The following is a 20,398-nucleotide window of genomic DNA, read 5'->3' on the forward strand; positions in this document are numbered from 1 at the left end:
GGATCATCCAGTTTTATCATCAAGTTCTTAACATACAATTCGATAGTCATTAGTTTAGATTATTTTCCGTCAATAAAATTTACTTTTTGCATTCGGTTTTGATCTTTCCTCTTCAATTCTCCCTACGGTATTTTCTATTCCTTCGTTTAATTCTCGCTGCTTTAATTTGTTCGTAGTATAGAATTGTTAGGTTAGAATTTCCAAAGCCAATTATCGTTCTATGTTAATTGTTCATTTAATTAATTTAAGTATGAATTCGAATGCTTTAATTGTTGATTTTATTGCTGTCATTATTTCTAGTATGAGTAGCTAAATACCCTATGCTAGGATGTAGGGGATCTGTAGGGTAGGCGGCATTAGAATTAGGAAGACCTAGATCGCGCCATGGTCGATCGACCGGCCTACCTGGTCGATCGACTGGCTCCGTGAGTGTTACGTCATTTTAACTAATTTAATTTCTATATTTGACGAATCGAGTGCACGCGACTAGTTGAATGCCTAGGAATTGACCGACCCAATAAAGATCGAAAGATAGGGGAGGGAAATAGACTACCTAATTAAGACGGCTAAATTAATAAGATCGAGAGATAAGTTAATTTGGACTTTAAAATTACTTTTCAGGACGAAAGTTAGCATTGGTGATATTAGGGACCTGTAGCGAGATCGAAAGATGCTACCTGTTAAGAATGGACCGAGAGGACTTCTTATTTTTCCCGTCTCACGTGAGTGTTTTAGACCTACCTAGTGTACTTTGCAAAACTATAGTGAACCGATCATCTTAGTACCCTTTTAATATTCGATTTCATTTACTTCTTTTATTAGCTCGTTTATTTGTCTTCGCTTTGTTGCCTTTAGCTATAGATCACTCAGAACAAACCCCCACTCATTTGTTACTTTAAAACTAAAATCCGACAACTAATAATTGCATCGCCTCTCTGTGGTTCGACCCTGACTGCCACCAGCTATAGTAGTAGTTTGGAAATATAAATTTATCTTTGGTACTCTACGACGGTATCAATGACTCGTGTGAACCATTTGTCCTTGTCTTTATGACTCATTGTGTGAACCATTTCTCCTTGTTCATTAGGCATTGTGACTCGTCGTGTGAATCATTTGTCATTCTCATTGTGACTTAGTGTGCAAACCATTTGTCCTTGTTCATTAGTAATTGTGATCCGTTGTGTGAACCATTTGTCCATTTCATTGTTTACTCGTTGTGTGAACTATTTCTCCGCATTAATTAGGCATTGTGAGTCTTGTGAACAATTTATTTTTGTCATTTTGACTCGTTGTGTGAACCATTTGTCTTTGTTTATTAGTCATTGTGAATCGCTGTGTGAAAAATTTGTCCTTGTTCCTTAGGCATTGTGACTCGTTGTATAAACCATTTGTCTTTGTCATTGTAACTCATTGTGTGAACATTTGTCCTTGTCATCATGACTCACTATGTGAATTATTTGTTCTTGTTCATAACGCGTTGTGACTCATGTGAACTATTTGTCCTTGTCATTGCGACTCATTGTGTGAATTATGTCTATGTCCATTAGGCATTGTGACTCGTTGTTTGAACTATTTGCCTTTGTATTGTTACTCATTGTGCGAACCATTTGTCCTTTTTCAATAAACTGGTTGTGTGAACCATTTGTATCTGTCATTATGACTCGTTGTGTGAACTATTTGTCCTTGTTTCTTAGGCATTGTGATTTATTGTGTGAACCATTTGTCCTTGTCACTGTGACTCATTGTGCGAACCATTTGTCCTTGTCATTGTGACTCATTGTGTGAACTATTTTTCCTTGTTCGTTAGGCATTGTGACTCATTGTGCAAAAAATTTTTCCGTGTTCATTAGTCATTGTGACTCGTTGTGTTACCATTTGTATTTGTCATTGTGACTCATTGTGCGAAATATTTATCCTTGTTCATTAGGCATTATGACTCGTGTAAACCATTTGTCCTTGTCTTTATGAGTCATTATGTGAACCATTTCTCCTTGTTCATAAGGCATTGTGACTCGATGGGTGAACCATTTGTCCTTCTCATTGTGACTTAGTGTGCAAAAGATTTGTGCTTGTTCATTAGAAATTGTGACCTGTTGTGTGAACCATTTGTCCATTTCATTATGACTAGTTGTGTGAACTATTTCTCCTCGTTAATTAGGCATTGTGAGTCTTGTGAACAATTTGTCCTTGTCATTATGACGCGTTGTGTGAACAATTTGTCTTTGTTCATTAGTCATTGTGAATCATTGTGTGAACCATTTGTCTTTGTCTTTGTCATTGTAACTCATTGTGCGAGCCTTTTGTCCTTGTCATCATGACTCGCAGTGAGAACTACTTATTCTTGTTCGTTAAGCATTGTGACTCGTGTGAACTTTTTGGCCTTGTCATTGTGACTCATTGGGTGAATTATGTTTATGTTTATTAGGCATTGTGACTCGTTGTCTGTACTATTTGTCCTTGTCATTGTGACACATTGTGCGAACCATTTGTCCTTTTTCAATAGTCATTGTGACTGGTTGTGTGAACCATTTGTATCTGTCATTGTGACTCGTTGTGTGAACTATTTGTCCTCGTTTCTTAGGCATTGTGACTCGTTGTGTGAACCATTTGTCCTTGTCATTGTGACTCATTGTGCGAACCATTTTTCCTTTTCAATGTGACTCGTTATGTGAACTATTTGTTCTTGTTCATTAGGCATTCTGACTCGTTTGTACTGTTTGTCCTTGTCATTGGGACTCATTGTGTAAATTATGTCCATGTCCATTAGCCATTGTGACTCGTTGTCTGAACTATTTGTCTATGTCATTGTTACTTATTGTGCGAACCATTTGTCCTTTTTTAATAGTCATTGTGGCTGGTTGTGTGAACCATTTGTATATGTCATTGTGACTCGTGTGAGCCATTTGTTATTGTCATCGTGACTCACTGTGTGAACTATTTGTTCTTGTTCATTAGGCATTATGACTCTTTTTATGAACTATTTGTCCTTGTCATTGTGACTCATTGTGCAAAAAAATTGTCCGTGTTCATTAGTCATTGTGACTCGTTGTGTTACCATTTGTATTTGTCATTGTGACTCGTTGTGCGAAATATTTGTCCTTGTTCATTAGGCATTATAACTCGTGTGAACCATTTGTCCTTGTCTTTATGACTCATTGTGTGAATCATTTCTCCTTGTTCATTAGGCATTATGACTCGATGTGTGAACCATTTGTCCTTCTCATTGTCACTAGTGTGCGAACCATTTGTCCTTGTTCATTAGTAATTGTGACCTGTTGTGTGAACCATTTTTCCATTTTATTGTGACTCGTTGTGTTAACTATTTCTCCGCATTAATTCGGTATTGTAAGTCTTGTGAACAATTTGTCCTTGTCATTATGACTCGTTGTGTGAACTATTTGTCCTTGTTTATTAGTTATTGTGAATCGTTGTGTGAACCATTTGTCCTTGTTCCTTAGGCATTGTGAATTGTTTTGCGAACCATTTGTCCTTGTCATTGTAACTCTTTGTGCAAACCATTTGTCCTTGTCATCATGACTCGTTGTGTGAATTATTTGTGCTTTTTTGTTAGGCATTGTGACTCGTGTGAACTATTTGTCCTTGTCATCATGACTCGTTGTGTGAACTATTTGTTCTTGTTCGTTAGGCATTGTGACTCGTTGTCTGAACTATTTGCCTATATCATGTGCGAACCATTTGTCCTTTTTCTATAGTCATTGTGGCTGGTTGTGTGAACCATTTTTATCTGTCGTTGTGACTCATTGTGTGAACTATTTGTCCTTCTTTCTTAGGCATTGTGATCGTTGTGTGAACCATTTGTCCTTGTCACTGTGACTTATTGTGCTAACCATTTGTCCTTGTCATTGTGACTCATTTTGTGAACTATTTGTTCTTGTTCATTAGGCATTGTGACTCATGTGAACCATTTGTCCTTGTCTTTATGACTCATTGTGTGAACCATTTCTCCTTGTTCATTAGGCATTGTGACTCGTTGTGTGAACCATTTGTCCTTCTCATTGTGACTTAGTGATACCGTCGTTTAGTATCAAAAATAAAATTTATAATTCCGAGCTAAACTAACAGCAGCTAGTGGTAGCAAGGGTCGAACCACAGGGAGGTAAGGAATTATTAGTTGCTTTCTATTTTAGTCTAAGGGTAACAATGAGGGGGGTTTTGATTGATTTATAATTAAACTAAATGCAATTAAATAAAAAGGGCAAATGAAACTGACGATGTAAACGATGATAAAAAGGATGCTAAGACGATCGGTTCATTGTAGCTACGATGACGAAAATCCTAGGTAAATCTGAAATAATCACGTAAGGTGGGAAAATAAGAAGTCCTCTCGGTCCATTCTTAACTAGTAGCGCCTCTCAGCCTAAGCTACTAGTCCCTAGGTCTCACTAATACTAGCTCACGCCCTGAAAAGTGATTCTTAATGCCTAAATTTTACTTATCTTACGATCTTAGTATAATTTAGTCATTCAATTGGTAGTCTATTGCCCTCCCCTCTTTTTCGATCTATTGGGTCGGTCAATTCCTAAGTATTTAACAAATAGCCTCTCGGTCTTTTATCAAAAATTGCAATTAAATCAATTGAACAATGCTAATTCTTACGCGACGCAGTCGATCGACTAGTCAAAATCGATCGACCAAACCCCAAAACAGGTCTACCTATTCTACGTCGTCTACGCCACAAATTCCCTCACATCTTAGCAAAGGGTGATTAGCTACTCATACTTACGATAAAAACAATAAGATTAACAAGTAAAACTATTGATCGCATGATTGAAATAACTAAATAAGTAAATAACATGAAACGATAATTGGCTTTGGGAAAACTACTCTAGCAATTTCTAATCTATGAACGAAACGAAATCAATAAATAAACAGAGAAATACCGAATGGAAGCAGGAAGGAAAGATCAAAACCGAAAGCGAAAGTAACTTTTATTGAAGAAAATTATTCTAAACTAAAGAACCCTAATATTTTGATGATGAAAAATGAATGCCCGAAAACTGAAAGCTAAAGCTACGTTATAAAGGAAAAGTACGCAGCTATTATTCCTAAACCTAATAACTTGTGGGCTTGATAAATCTCGATCTTTTAATTCTCGTCTGAGGTAGTGTCTTGGTCGATCGACTAAGCATGGCAGTCGATCGACTGAGTAGCAGCGAACAGTAGCTACTGGAACCCGTGGGGTGGTCGATCGACCACTTGGACCATCGATCGACCAACAAAGCGCATGCACACTGCATTCGACGATTCCCTGCAGCGCGCACCGATCTTAAAACAGCCGCCATTTCTTCGTTACTTCGTCAAATCAGGCGTTCTACGCGGCGTTGGAAAGCTAAAAAGATAAGCTTTCACCTCCAATTAGAATCACTCGATTATCTTCCCTAGAACTCTAGATATAGCCATCTGAAGCAGCCTTCAATGTCGTGAGGTGCTTCTTTGCTTGTTAAACTCGTACGCACCCATGCTTTTGCTATCTTCAGGCCTTGAAATGCGTTCTAAACTTCAAGTCCGAGTCAAATATTCATGTCCTTCCTAAGCTTAGCTTCCGGGGTCAAGATTTGGTTCATTTTCTACCCATTTCCGCAATAATCTGCAATATTACATAAAAACACGAGAGTAGACAGAAATAGGGGAAATAGTAGAATAAACTACATATAATAGACATAAAATGCGTGGAAATAAAGATGTAAAACATCACATTATAGACACGCATCAAACTTCCCCAAACCAAACCTTTGCTTGTCCCCAAGCAAACTAAATGCAAAACTAAATCTAGATAGAAAGGAGCAAAACATGGACAAACTGAAAATCGTCTACTTAAACTAACTTAATGCATATGAATCAACTACTAATAGCTCAATGTCATGCAAATGAATTTATGCATATTTCGATAAGATGTTGAACGTTTGACCTTGCAAGACTTTCAAGATTGGACTCTCCCGGGCCACTCTTCTCTCAACAAAGCAAGTGGTGAGCAATTTATATGTAAGAGAGAAAGAGACAAAAGTCGCTCACCTAGACTCAACCAACATGATCATGCATGCAATATAGTATGATAAGCAATTCTAGCTACCGTGCACATACATTCCAACCATTCAGGGTCCATCACATGCCGAATACTTGCAAAGATTTGGATAAGTGAGGATATGGGTAAGAAGAGGCAAAACAATATGGGAATGAGAGGGAAATAGCCAAGCTAGCATCCTAACAAACCGAATAAAACATCCACTTCTAACTCAATGAAATAAGCTCAAATGCCTTAATGAATTAGGCAAACACTTCACTAATTCAAATAACACTCCTCATAAAATATAAAGCAAACATAGGAGTAAACTTTTTTTTCTTTTTTTTTTTCTTCTTTGCCGTTTCTTTTTTTTTTGTTTTCCTTTTTTTTCATTTTTTTTTTCGGCAGACACTATTTTTTTCAATTTTCTTTTTCTTTTCTCCTTCATTCATTACCAACTTCATAGAGTGCAAATCGAGCCAAAATTGATACAATACAACGAATACCACTAAAAACTACTAAACTAGCTCAGCAAAGGGGTAGGCTTAGTTTATGGATTGTAGCTAAAGGGTCAACTGGCAATTTTTGGCTTATGTGAAGCTAATGGGTAAAATGAACAAAAGGGATTTTCGCAAGCATTCTCCAAACATGCAATACCAACCACTAACCCGAATGTATGCAGGCAAAAAGAAATTAAATGTCATACTTGTGCAAATTAATGTTACACGATATGCAGGGAGTAACTACTCACAATCCTAAATGAAACTGGTCATGAATGACACCAGTTTATAGGCTCTAATTCCTTAGAAAGTTTTGTAGTTTGCCAAAATTTCAAGTTAAGTCTAATTGTTCAACAAATTTTGAAACGAAATTCGAGATATTGCAAAAACTTTTGCTAAAAGATGTGAAACAATGCAAGGCTTAAGTAAATGACAACTATCAGTAATGAATACTCCAATCTGACTCAATCTATATGCTAAAATAAACGTGCAAATTAATTGAATTTTTGAATTTTTGAATTTTTTTGGATTTTCTGTATATATATAGGGGAAAATAAACAACAATGCAAGAAAAAAAATGTAAACGTGTAACTGAAATGCAATAAAAACAATGCAAATGCGACGCAAAACCCTTCCCCAAACCAAATCACACAATGTCCCCATTGTGCGAAATCATGTATAAAGAAGCAAAAGGAAATGGGATTTTGCGATAAATAACTAAATAAGACATGAAAAGGAACACGGAAACTCATAAGATTTTAAGCGCAAAAGGAAACCTCCCCAAACCAGCGTGAGCTAGGAGGTTTCAGTAGCCAGCAGTGCTACCATAAAGGACCTGAAAAGACAGAAAATACCGCGCATAATCGGAGAAAGCAAAATTGATACTGTAATTATGTGTAAAGAATGAATTAAAAGAACGAGGTATAGCAGCCACAGTGGTCGATCGACCGCCTTGGCTAGTCGATCGACCAAGTTACCTGAAACAGTAGCTTCTGTGCTGCGAAGGTCAGTCGATCGACCACTCTAGTCAGTCGATCGACTAAGTTACCTGACGTGAACAGTTCCTGCTAACGAATTAACTCAATAAATTGAGTTAACTTGTCTAATAACCTGTAAATGCACATAAAAACGCGCCCAAAATTGCGCAAAAACCCAAAGTAACTGTCTAAGTCGAGCTAATTATTAAAGCACACAAAACAAATAAAGCTAAATGTTTCAAAACCAAATCAAACAAAATGTTTAAACTCCGGGTTGCCTCCCGGTAGCGCTAGATTAGACGGTCCCAGCTCGACCCTCTTTTCCTTCAAACAGCCACTCCAAATAAGCCCGGTCAAAAAAATTTCAAAGCACGAAGCAACCGATCAAATAATCAGCATGCGCTACACAAAACTGTAAGTAGCACCATAAAATAGTAGTAGAATAGGAAATTAAAATGTAATAACATCTAAGTCTAACAAATTTCCTATGACAGCTCCTAAAAACATCCACAAAATTATTCCTCCCTCCAGATAAGGGCGGAATGTAAAAACTCAAATTAACAGCAGGTGGAAAATTAGCGAGCTCAGTAGCATTTGACTCAAAAACAACGCGAGTAGAAAAATGCTCAAACAGGTAAGAAATGTGAGGTACATGAGTCTGGTCAACTAGGGGAGAAGGTGGACAATCGTCCCAGATGCATGGGGCGGTAAAGTCAAATGGGTCAATGGGGTCTCCTAGAATAGGTTCATCTATAATATCGTCATACACATCCCAATTAACCTCAAGATCACAAAATTTTCCTCCTCACTCTCCTTATTGCTAGACTTATCAAGTTGGAGGTTCTCAAGAGATCCTCCGAATCGACCTCACTATCGCTGCAAGAATCATAAAGGGGATCTTGACTATCCTCATAAAAAGGATTGTCAACCACGCTAATGGTCTCCTCTATGTCTCCGTCAGCATTCTCTAGATCGGTTTCTAATGTCTCACCCACCCCCTCATCCAAGTCAACATGAAGAGAAAAGTTAGGTTTAAGACTCTCAGCAGCAAACCAATCATAGAATTTCAATATATCGTCATCGGAGAATCCTTTGAAATCCCACTTACCTATAGACTCTAGGTACGCTCGCGTAGGGTCATTTATACCCAGGGTAATAGTCCAGCATATTTGGAGTTCAGAAAATGTATCTCGTCTGGGCTCGATAAACTCCCAAAGCCTGGCGAAATAAGCACCAAAGATTTCACCCTCTTCCTGTGGAAAACTCAGAAAAGCGAACATGAGAACGGTCTCAAGGAACCGAAGTTCCCTGAGACAAAAGAAAGAAAGACTAAAATTAAAAACAACTAAAAATTAGCGCTGCCTCCCCGGCAACGGCGCCAAATTTTCGTTTAGTACCAAAATTAAATTTATAGTTCCAAACTAAAACTATAGCTAGTGATAGTAAGGGTCGAACCACAGAGAGACAAGGTTGATTTTGTTTGCTATTTTTCAGTCTACAAAAGTAACAGATGATACCCCGTCCCTTGGGATCCGACCTTTACTTGCCTCTTTACTAATTGTAGAGTTGTTTGTGGAGTATAAATTGTGTTTTGTATCGACCATTGACCAACGACCACATATGCTTAATTGTGAACACGAAATGGCCTCGATCAAAAATGGCGCTGTTGCCGGGGACGGTGATTAATTGATTTAAGATTTCTTTTACTGTTTTTAGTTGTGTCTTTTTCACCTTGGGGAAGTAAAACTCCTCAAGGTTTGTTCTAATTGTTTTCGAGTTGTTTGATATTTTGCATGTCTAGAAGGTTACAAAGAGATTTGTTACCTTTTGACCGTGAAATCGAAAGAACCTTGACGAATAATAGGAGACTTGTTAGGAGGAATTTGGGAGGTGTTGGTGAAGTTGTTCAACCCACTAGTGAGTTTGTCAATCCTTTCGCAATAGAAGAGAAAGAAAACCCATTAAACAATACCACACAAAATCCACCTACAATGCCTAAATTCTCGTCACACTCTATACCCACCGAGGAGGATCTACCAAATGGTACTCCTACACCGCAACATCTCACCGGTAATTTTATTGCCAAGTCCGCCTTCATCCAACTAGTTGAGAGGAGCCAATTCGGGGGAATGCCTAGTGAGGACACTCATTCTCATATGGAAACCTTTTGCGATTATTGTGAAGCTATCTCTCAAACGGGCGTGACTCAAGACCAAATAAGATGGGTCTTATTTCCTTTTTCGTTAATCGGCACCGCAAAGCAATGGTTGAAGGGCCTTGATAAGGCCACCCTTGGAATAGATTCTTGGAAGAAGTTGGCTCTAGCTTTCTACAAAAATTCTACCCACCGGAAAAGACTAACATGCTAAGAGCTCAAATTACGGGTTTTAAGCAAAGGGATGAAGAATCTTTGTATGAAGCTTGGGAGCGGTTCAAAGGTATTTGTCGCTCATGTCCTCACCATGGACTTAGCGAATGGTTTTTAGTGCAACAATTTTAGAATGGTTTATATGAAGATTCAAGGAACATTCTCAATATGGGATCAAATGGAATGTTCACCGAAGTTGATGACAATCAAACATGGAACAAGATTGAGGAAATGGCGGTCCATAATTCACAATATAGTAGACCTCGCAAGGCTACTAGAGGAGGAAAGTACGAAGTGGACTCCGTTACTCAATTGGGTGCTCAACTTAGTGCTCACATTGACACAATCAACTTGAAGTTTGAACAAGCTATGGCTAGACTTGAGGAAAACTCAAAATCATCAAAGCATCATGTCAATGCCATGACGGCATCCTCATCAATCCCAAGTGGGATATGTGAGAATTTTGGAACTTTGGGTCATGACTCAAGTGAGTGTAGGGGAACAACCGAACAAGTTAATGCTTTCCAAGCTTACAAAAGTGGTACCCCTTATTCAAATTTTTACAATGAAAACACCAAGTTCCATCCAAATCTCTCATACAAAAGCCAAAATGTTCAAAACCCTCAAACAACATACACTCCACCACCCATGAGAAATCAAAATCAAAGACCCTTTTACAATCAAAACCAAGGTTACCAAAATCAAAATCCATACAATCACCAAAATGACCAAGGTTTTGATGTCCAAAAAGCGGTCCTCCAAATGCAAAAGAATCAACAAGAATTTTTCACCCAAATGCAAAAAGATAGCCAAGCAAAAGACACCACCATCAACAACATTCTAGCTCACACCAAGATGTTGGAAACACAATTGACTCAACTAGCATCTTCAAGCTCACAAAGACAAAAGGGGCAATTACCACCTCAAAGTAATCCCCCTAGACATGAAACGGTTAGTGCCATTCACTTGAGAAGTGGTACAAGATACGAGGCACCGAAGGAGCAAGTTGAGTATGAAGTTGTGAAAGCTAGTGAGAAGGAAGAAATTGTGCAAAGCCCCAAAGAAGGGGAATCATCAAAAGAAGAAAGTTCAAAGAAAAATGAAGACAAGGCCAAAGAGAAGGAGCCCATTGTAATTAGACTTCCTTTTCCAATTCGTCAAGCCAAGCCCAAATTTGATGATCAACTTGGAAAGTTCATGGAAATTGTGAAGAATTTAGAAGTCTCAATTCCTTTCACGGAATTAATCAATCATGTTCCGGCCTATGCAAAGTACATGAAAGATATCCTCACAAAGAAGAAGTCGATCCGGAAACTTGAGACTATCGCCTTTACTAAGGTGAGTAGTGCAATACTTCAAGGGAGTTCACCTCCAAAGTTAAAGGATCCGGGAAGCTTCTCAATACCGTGTACCATTGGCGACACGACGATCAACAAAGCCTTGTGTGATCTAGGGGCTAGTGTGAGTGTCATGCCATACTCGGTGAGTAAAAGGTTGGGAATGGAAGAGCTTAAATGCACCAATATCACTCTTCAAATGGCCGATAGATCGACGAAGACACCATTAGGGATATGGGAAGATGTCCCCGTGCGAATTGGGAAGTTTTTCATCCCGGTGGACTTTCTCATTGTTGATATGGAGGAAGATTCCAACATTCCAATCATCTTAGGAAGACCTTTCCTACACACCGCGGGTGCGGTGATTGATGTGAAACATGGAGAGCTCACTCTCGAAGTGGGAGATGAAAGCATAACTTTTAATCTTGACAAGACCATGAGAGCTCCTCGTTTGCATGAGCCATGTTTCATGATTGACCATTATAGCCGAAAAGATGAAAGGAAGAAATCGGAACTCCAATGGAGGAAGAAAATTGAAGATGCTCCATTCAAAGAGCAAGTGAATTGTGACAAGGAGAGCTTGCAAATCTCATCAAAATCAACCAAGGAAGAAGAGGATGGCCTCATTGGCCAAGAGAAGAAATTGGGAGAGTTGTCTCCATCTAAGCAAGAGATTTTCAATGATCAACTCAATGAAGTTTGTGGTCTTTGGGACGACGAATTTGAAGGGATCTTTAATCCCTACATTGGGCATGCCATCGATCATGATCAACAACAAGGGCCACGGTCTATTGAGGACCTCTACCATAACAATGAACAAGCTTTTGATTACTTCTTCAAGGTATTGAGCAACATCAACAACACCTTGAACATGCCCCCTTCACATCTCATCAAGAATGAGAGTTTGGTGGAGTCCTCCCTAAACCACCACTTGTAAATATTTCTAAATCCCTAACTTACATTTCAATTCTTGCATTGCATTTTTGTCATTTTTGGATTTTATTTACTTTGATCAAAATAATTGTCATGAAAGAGAGAAGTGAGGGAGGGACTAACGATTTCAATTGGTGTGTAGTGCTTTACCTTAGTGTGGGGATGGCAATTGCCTAGGCTATTCATGCCTTAGTAGTGCCCCCACAATGAAGAACAAAAGAAATGAAGAAGAATGGAAAAATGGTAAAGGGAAATGCATTGTGCACGGGTGGAGCTGAACACGTGTACAACAGAGAAGAAATCCGAGCGGATTCCTGAGAATCCGCCCGTCTGCAGCAAATCCGAGCGTCCTGCTGAGAAGACGCCCGTCCTGAGCTGAGCTGAAATTGAAGAATTCTTGACTGTTAAAGAATCCGAGCGGATTTCTGGAAAGACGCCTCTCATGTAATCCGTCCGTCTTTTATAAAAGACGCCCGTCTTGAAGTCAAGAAAACAAAGAAAAATCTCTCGGATCAAATCCGTCCGTCCCGCATTAATCCGCCCGTCCCTCAAAAAGAATCCGAGCGGATTCCCCAGAATCCGCCCGTCTCTAGGCGGGATTTTGAAAATTTTGAAGCTGCAGAATCCGCACGGATTGCGCCCAATCCGCACGGATTGTCCCTGCGTCCTGAAATTGTCGACTTCTTCAAATACCCACCCCACCTTCATTCATTCATTCATTCACTCACAAACACTACCCACAACATCAAAACCCTCATCCTCTCCATCACAAAAACAAAAACCCTCAACAAAATCCACCAAAATCAAATCAAACCATCCTTCAAACAACAAATCAATCACTCCATCTTCAATAAAAATCAAAACCAAGAACAAATTCTTCAACCTTTGAATCGATTTTTGATTTCATAAAGGCAAAGCCTTTCACCTTCAAATCGATTTGGGCATTCTACAAATTGAAGATTTTTGATTCTTTTCTTGGTTAGTTCATCAAATGGCAAGGACAAAGGGTGCAACAAAGGCAACAAAGGCACCAAAGGCAAAGGCTCTCTCTCAAAGGCAAAAAGCTCTCCAAACAAAGAAAGCTTTGGCAATGGTGGTAGCAACACCAACCTTGGAAGTGCAACAACAACAACAACAAACTTCTATGGGAGCATCACCTTCTACTCTGGTAATCGATCAACTCTTGCATTATCCGGAGGTAACTTTTATTTCCGATACCCATAGAAAGACATTTGCCAAGTTTGCTATGAAATCAATTCAACCCACTAAATTCATATGTAAAGATGCTTTGGAGAAATTGGGTGTTCTTGAACAAACAAAAGCCTTTTTCAATGCCATGGGTTTGAAGAAATTGTTTGAAACAAAGGAAGTAACATACCCCTCCCTTGTCTTAGAATTCTTAAGTTCTTTAAAAGTGACCAAAGTTGAGAATAGGGAAAATCTTGAGTTTCGTCTAGCTAACACTAGTAGACGCATTACCTTTCCGGAATTGGGTGAAATTTTGGGTCTTAGCGATGAAGAGAAATATTATAAGCAATATGGGAAGTATGACCCGAGCCTCTTTGGGAGGCAATCTCCGGGAAGAAATTTGATGATTTTCATGCTTGTCGTGCTCTTTTGGTCCATCATCCGGGCATAAGAGTATGGCACAAAGTTGTGGGAAATACCATAATTGCTAGGAAAGACACCAATCATTTCACAAGACTTGATTTTATTCTCCTTGAATCTGCTTTGAATATTGGAAGAATTCATACCAAGCCTTACAATTCTTTGAGGCTATTGGTTGATAGATGGCTCCATGTTGATAGTGGGAAGAAGGGTACAACCGTTATTGTTAATGGCGGCCTAGTCACGGTCCTAGCCAAGCACTTTGATCCTAATTTCAATAAGGATAGCAAGTACAAGGCTAAGGAAGGTGGCCATCTTATTGATATGTCTATCATGATTAACAAGTTCAAGTGGGTTGCTCACAATCCCCTTGACACCAAGTATGGGTGGCTTACTAGTGAGGCTCGATCATTCACTTTACCCGCGAAGATTTGTCGTCTAAGTGTCCACCGGACCAACTATTTACTTCCCCTATCCGAAGAAGCCGAGTACATCATTCAACAACAAAAGGGTGATCATGAAACCCCTCCTCTTCCATTGTTATACCGCCTTACCCCTTTGTGTATGAAGAGTTCAAACCGCAAGGAGTTGAAATTGGGAAAGACTATGTCACTCTTCTTATGCAAGCCATGCACAAGCAAGCTTATGAAGATCGGAAGAATGCATATTTGGCTCAATATCCTCCCCTCTTACATCTAGCTAGGCAAGGACTCCTTGATCCATCTTGTCCTTTGCCTAGTTGGGCATGGATAAGGAAGCCTTGTTTCCGGGTGCATCTAGGGACGTGGTGGAAGACAATGAGGTTGTTGGAAATGGTGAAGAAATTGATAATAATATTGAGGAAGAAGCAAGTGGAGATGAAGAAAGAGATGGTGAAGATGATGATGAGCAAGATAATGAAGAAAGTGATGAAGAAAGTGCCAAGGAAAGTGGCAATGTGACCACTTCTCATGAGGGAGGTGATGATGATAGCATGATGGAAGACTAGCCTTGGAGACTCCTACACTCCCATGGTTTGTCTATATCTCTTTGTATTTTATTTCATTTTGATCATTGTTGGTTTAGTCCTAGCAACATCAAAGGACTCACACCTCGGTACCATTGAGGTGTTCATTATTGTTCCCATTTGTAAAATCCAAAATGACAATCTAGTTTCATGCATAGCATAGTGTGTGCATGAACTATACCCATCCTTGACATTAGCAATAGTGTCTTATTTGGTTTGGGGAAGTTAATGCACACACAACGGGAGGTAATCTAAATTATCCTCTCCGTCATAACAAAAACCATGCATCACGTAGTATAGCGTAGTGTAGAATTGCATTTAGTATAGAAATCATGCATCATTTTTGCATAATTTCCATCATTTTGGCCATTGAGGACAATGCCCACATTAGTGTGGGGATGGGAATTCTAACACTTAACTTTTATTCAAAAACCCATAAAAATTGAAAAATTTCAAAAATCATAAAAATTGAAAAAATCGAAAAACCAAAAACAAGTTCATTTCCTTTGTATATATTGTCTTGTATATATTGTGTTTGTTTATCCTTGTTCACTTTGATTGACTACGCCACATCCGAGACATGAGGATATTGAAGACCGCATGGTATGATCTTTCCAATCTCCTTTTTCCTCTTTATGTTAATGACTATGTGGCTTTATTTTGATTGATGCGGTAAAACAATGTGAACTTAGGATTGCATTTAGCTTATATGTCATATTAGTTGGTAGAATCATTTGCATTAGGATGTGTATATGCTAGTTGCATCATGGCATGTAGTTTGCATGTTAGAAAAAATTTGCGAAACCGTCTATTTGGGAAGCTTGACAAGTGTATATAGGCCCTAGTAGATGCTTTTTATTCTTAAGACTTTGCTTGTTAGAATGCTTGTAAAACACCCTAGGATGTGTCATGCTAGTATCCTTTGACCCATGGTTTAAGGCCTAGTCAAGAGTACCTTGTGGTGTGATAACTCCTTGGCTACCGTTTATTCCAAGGTGACCCTTGAAACCATGCATACTTCCATCATTCATCCATGTTCTACCATACATTTTTGTCATCAAAGGGAATGGGCACAAAAACAAATCAATTTGAGTTCAATGAAACGAAAAGTGAAAGAAAGTTTGCAAAAATGCATCAAATGAAAAGAGGAGCAAAAATAGACTCCTAAAGCTTCAAATACAAGGCACCCTCGTTACTAATTGGGGTGACTTTGAAAATGTTCAAAAAGAAATGCAAAAAAGTTGTCAAGTATTGAAATGCCAAAAATCAAAAAGAAATGGCAAGAAAGTGTTCTCAAATGTCAAATGCCAAATGAAATTGGGGGGAAAAACAAAAATGAAAGCAACCTCCCAAAGTGAAACTCAAAAATCTATCGATCCCTTTATCCATCGTATCCATTTTTGTGCATGGTAGAGAGGGGACGACCCTTCTTCTTGTCTAGGCAATAGGGGGAATTCCGCGATCCTCCAGTGTTTCTAACACCATAGGGAGTCTACTCTTGACAAAAGCATTTAACGATTGAGGACAAAGGTACCCTAGCTTGACACATTTTGGAGGTGATTTATTGGTATCCTTCTAGGCCTAGTAGTTTGAACAAATTGCATCTATGAAGGAGTGTGTACCCTTGAATTGCTTCCCTTGTAGATAATTTCTGCCACTTAGATGAGGAAAGTGGCTATTCTTTTTGTAGATGCATCCATTATATAATTTTTTGTGCTTAATGTTTGGATGTGTCGCCATTTTGGCAAGACCCACCTTGCCTTGCAAGAAGGCATCCTACCTCATGGTTGTCTTGTTGTGAGTTGAAGGGGCGGAGTGAGACCCGCTAATTGTCTCATATCGGCTATTATTATTAGGTTAGGTTAGTATTGGTCCTAGTCTTTGTCACCTCTTTACTCGGGACGAGCAAAGGTTCGGTTTGGGGATATTTGATGTGACCATAATTGGCGCATATTTAGCCCCCGAATTACCATTGTTTCCATGCTTTTTAGTGCCTATTTGGGTCATTTCTTATCTTTAGTTCTTTGTTTTGCATATTCTTTGAGATTTTGATCCCTTGGTAGGAAAGGAGTAAGAATCTTGCATTTTCATGGCAAAACAAGGCTAAATTGATTGTATTCAATGACCAAGCATCAAGGAGAGACAAGACTAGAAGGCCTTTGTACATATCATAGTAGAAGAGCAATGTTGAGAAAAGGATCCTTGAGTCCCCGAGGAAATCCCCAAGGAATTTATGAGGAAAAGGGAAGAAAAGAAGAAGAATTGAAGTCGACCAACAATCCGAACGGATTGTACCAAATCCGCCCGTCCGTCCAGCCCAATCCGAGCGTCCCACCTTGGAATCCGCTCGGATTCCCCAAAGACAAATCCGAGCGTCCCTCTCTTGAATCCGCTCGGATTCCTCACCAGATCCGGCCGTCCCGACTCCAATCCGCACGGATTTCAAGATGACGTTTTTCATTCTTCAAGCTACGAAAAGAGAAGCCCTTCTCTCGAAAATACCGGATTCTCCTTGCTCAACTTAAAAGTGTAATTACTAGTTTAGCCCTTAGTTAACCCTAATGCATCCTCCCTAATTTTCACTATAAATACCCCATTAGGCTAATTAGAGGAGCATGTTCTTCTTATCAATAATTAGTGTAGTTAATATCAATCAAATCTCTCTTTAATATTGTAATCAAGTATTAATCAAGTTTTAATCCAAGTTTTAGTTCTTTAATCTCTCTCTTGTTCTTCCTTTATTTTGGGTAATTGAAGATTATTTGGGTTATTATTGGGAGATTGACAACCTCTCAATTTAGGATTCAAGTACTTCTATTATTCTTGCTTTATTATTGGAATCATTAGTAGGTATAATCTCTTAATCCCTTTTTAATTATTGTTAATTACTTTCATTTATTCATCATGTTTCATTATGTTAGTATGATTGACAACCTTTCTAGCATGATCAATATGATAATGAGTGAGTATTCTCTTAGCTAGGGTTTAATGGGTGATTAGGGGAAACCAACATGGGGAATGATTCATGCTTAAATTAATATGCTTTCATATCTTATTTGCTTGCTTGTTTTGATCTTAATACATGCACATGTTATATTTGATGAAATGCTAAGCCTATGAATCCTTGCATTTACTATCATCTTCTATCCTTTCAACTTGACTTGTAAGACATAACCCAACTCGAGTCTTGTTAGACCATGCATGTGTTGAGTAGGAAAGATTAAGTCGACTTGTAGGTGTTGTACAATCTAATCGATTCGGCTCCGGGACCCAAACTTTCCTAGGATTGTAAGATATAACCCAACTCAATCCATCACAACAATAATTGCTTGCTTATAATTTGAGAACATGTTTGTATGATCATATCCCATGACTCCTTTATGAACCCATGACACCCTAGTGCCTTTAATCAATTGTTTACACCCCTTATTTTATTCATCTTGCTAGTTTATTTTCATTGTTATTTTAGTTTAGTAACCTTCTACATCAACCCAATTTGTGACACCCCTAGACACTACTAGTTACAATATAATTCTCATTTCAATACCCGTCCCTTGGGATCCGACCTTTACTTGCCTCTTTACTAATTGTAGAGTTGTTTGTGGAGTATAAATTGTGTTTTGTATCGACCATTGACCAACGACCACATATGCTTAATTGTGAACACGAAATGGCCTCGATCATTCAGTTTACTGATATCCGGTCTATCATAAAGGAGGTTCGAAAGAGAACGGAGAAAGACCCTCAAGGTAACATGCTGAACGTCATTAATTAACATGTTACTTGAGGTAGGAGCTGGCTTTCCAGTCAGACAAGGCATTAGGCGGAAGACACCGCACTCAGCAGGAATATCAATGATAGAATCCTTGGGAGGCTTGGCCAACCCAAGGTGAGACGCAAACAGATCCATAGTCAACAGAAAATTGGTGTTCATCAACCTAAACTCAACGGTCTGGGCCGCTGGGTCATAGCTAAAGGAGCTCATAAACTCCAAGGTAAGAAAAGGATAAAAGTGTTTCCTCAGCCTATACAACCCAATAAGGCCCAAAGTCTAAAAAATGTGACGGACATCCGTCTCTATCTCCAAATCTTCCAACAAAGTAGTATCTATACACCTCGTCGGTCTCATTTTGCGTTTTTTCCAAAACTACAAAACGCTCTCGCTCTTTGAAATCGACAAAAACAACAGAAGGGTACTCCGGAACTGCGGGTACCACGGGTCCACTCCCTTCCCCAATCTCAGGATGAGTAACCCTCCCCCGTTTACTTTGACGGGTTCCTACATTCGGTCTCGATCATCGTGTTCAAAGACATGACTTAAGCAACTTTCATAAACACGTAAAGTATATACTTCATGTAATTTGGACTTTACATACTCATCTAGGTACACAAATTTACCAACAAGTTCGACATGTGAAGCACATAATTCATGCCATTAACTTTGAATACTCATCTAGGTACACACATTCACCAGCAGTTTCCCAAATTTGATATATAAACTCGGTTCTGACTACTCATAAACCACAATTGTGAAAAATTTATCATGGTGAATACACATGCTCAACAAATTCTAACATCCTAGCATGATTCTCATGTTACCCTATACACACACTTAACAACATGGGAAGCATTTGGACAAGCTAATGGAAAGGTAACTTAGAACATATCATCATCAACCTTCAATATTAGGGACAACAACTTAATTAAACTTTTCAGACGGTCTCTACAGCTGTAACAATTTTGACATATTCTTCATCATTCATCATCCCTACTATCATACTGAAGTTCAACCTTTACTTAAACAGTCATATACAACACCAAATTTCAGATATAACAAACGAGTTTCCTCTTGGGGCACTTTTAAGACGGAGTTTTAAGGCAACTTTTTAAGGTGAAAATCATCAAAATCCATCCTTCAACATGATATAAACAATACATAGGACTCAATTCCATCATCTAATCATTGTTAAACAATCAAAATCGATTTCGATTTTTGTAAACCCTAGAAATTTCGGTTTCCATTTTGCAATTTCTAGTCTAATTTACAGCAATTAATCACCAACAATCATACAAGGGAAGCATGTGAATCCTATTACAACAATTAAAAGCAATAATCTATCCATGTGAATCGAAAATTTCAGATTGTTTCACCATTCTAACACATTCAAATCAATAAATCATGTAAATTAGGAAGAAAAGCATACCTTGATTGAGTAGCAAAGTAAAGAAACGGAATTAAACAAAGAAATCATCCCCAAGAATCACCACCAACACAGGATGAGGAAAGGTTTTGAGAGGAATTAGGCTTAGGTTTTTGAAATATAGAAGAAGAATGAGAAGAAAAGAAAGAACAGGGGTTTTAAGAAACCCGTAAGATTCACCGTACAGTAACCTACTCGATCGAGTGTTTAGGGTACTCGATCGAGTACCACCCTACTCGATCGAGTAGGCGCTATTTCGTCGAGTATCTGCATAAATTTTTCCACATCCCGACGTCATAGCTTCCTAACTAGATCGAGTGAGGTCTACTCGGTCTAGTAAGCACTCGCACTCGGTCAAGTATAGTTAAGTACTCGGTCAGAAATACGATGTAACTTGAAGATTCCTGCAAAACAACATCACGTGTCGATTCCAAACTAAGTTCTGA

At 38.7% G+C, this 20,398-nt stretch overlaps 1 non-coding gene across 1 annotated transcript; it reads right to left on the reverse strand.

Moving 5' to 3' along the window:
- Positions 1-9,861: 9,861 nt before the first annotated feature.
- LOC141637012 (small nucleolar RNA R71) lies at positions 9,862-9,968 on the reverse strand. The gene has a single exon (XR_012541576.1). It is a non-coding gene; the product is annotated as a small nucleolar RNA R71 (small nucleolar RNA).
- Between the last annotated feature and the right edge of the window lie 10,430 nt (positions 9,969-20,398).

The sequence above is a fragment of the Silene latifolia genome, chromosome Y (genome assembly GCF_048544455.1).
Source record: "Silene latifolia isolate original U9 population chromosome Y, ASM4854445v1, whole genome shotgun sequence".
NCBI lineage: Eukaryota > Viridiplantae > Streptophyta > Magnoliopsida > Caryophyllales > Caryophyllaceae > Silene > Silene latifolia.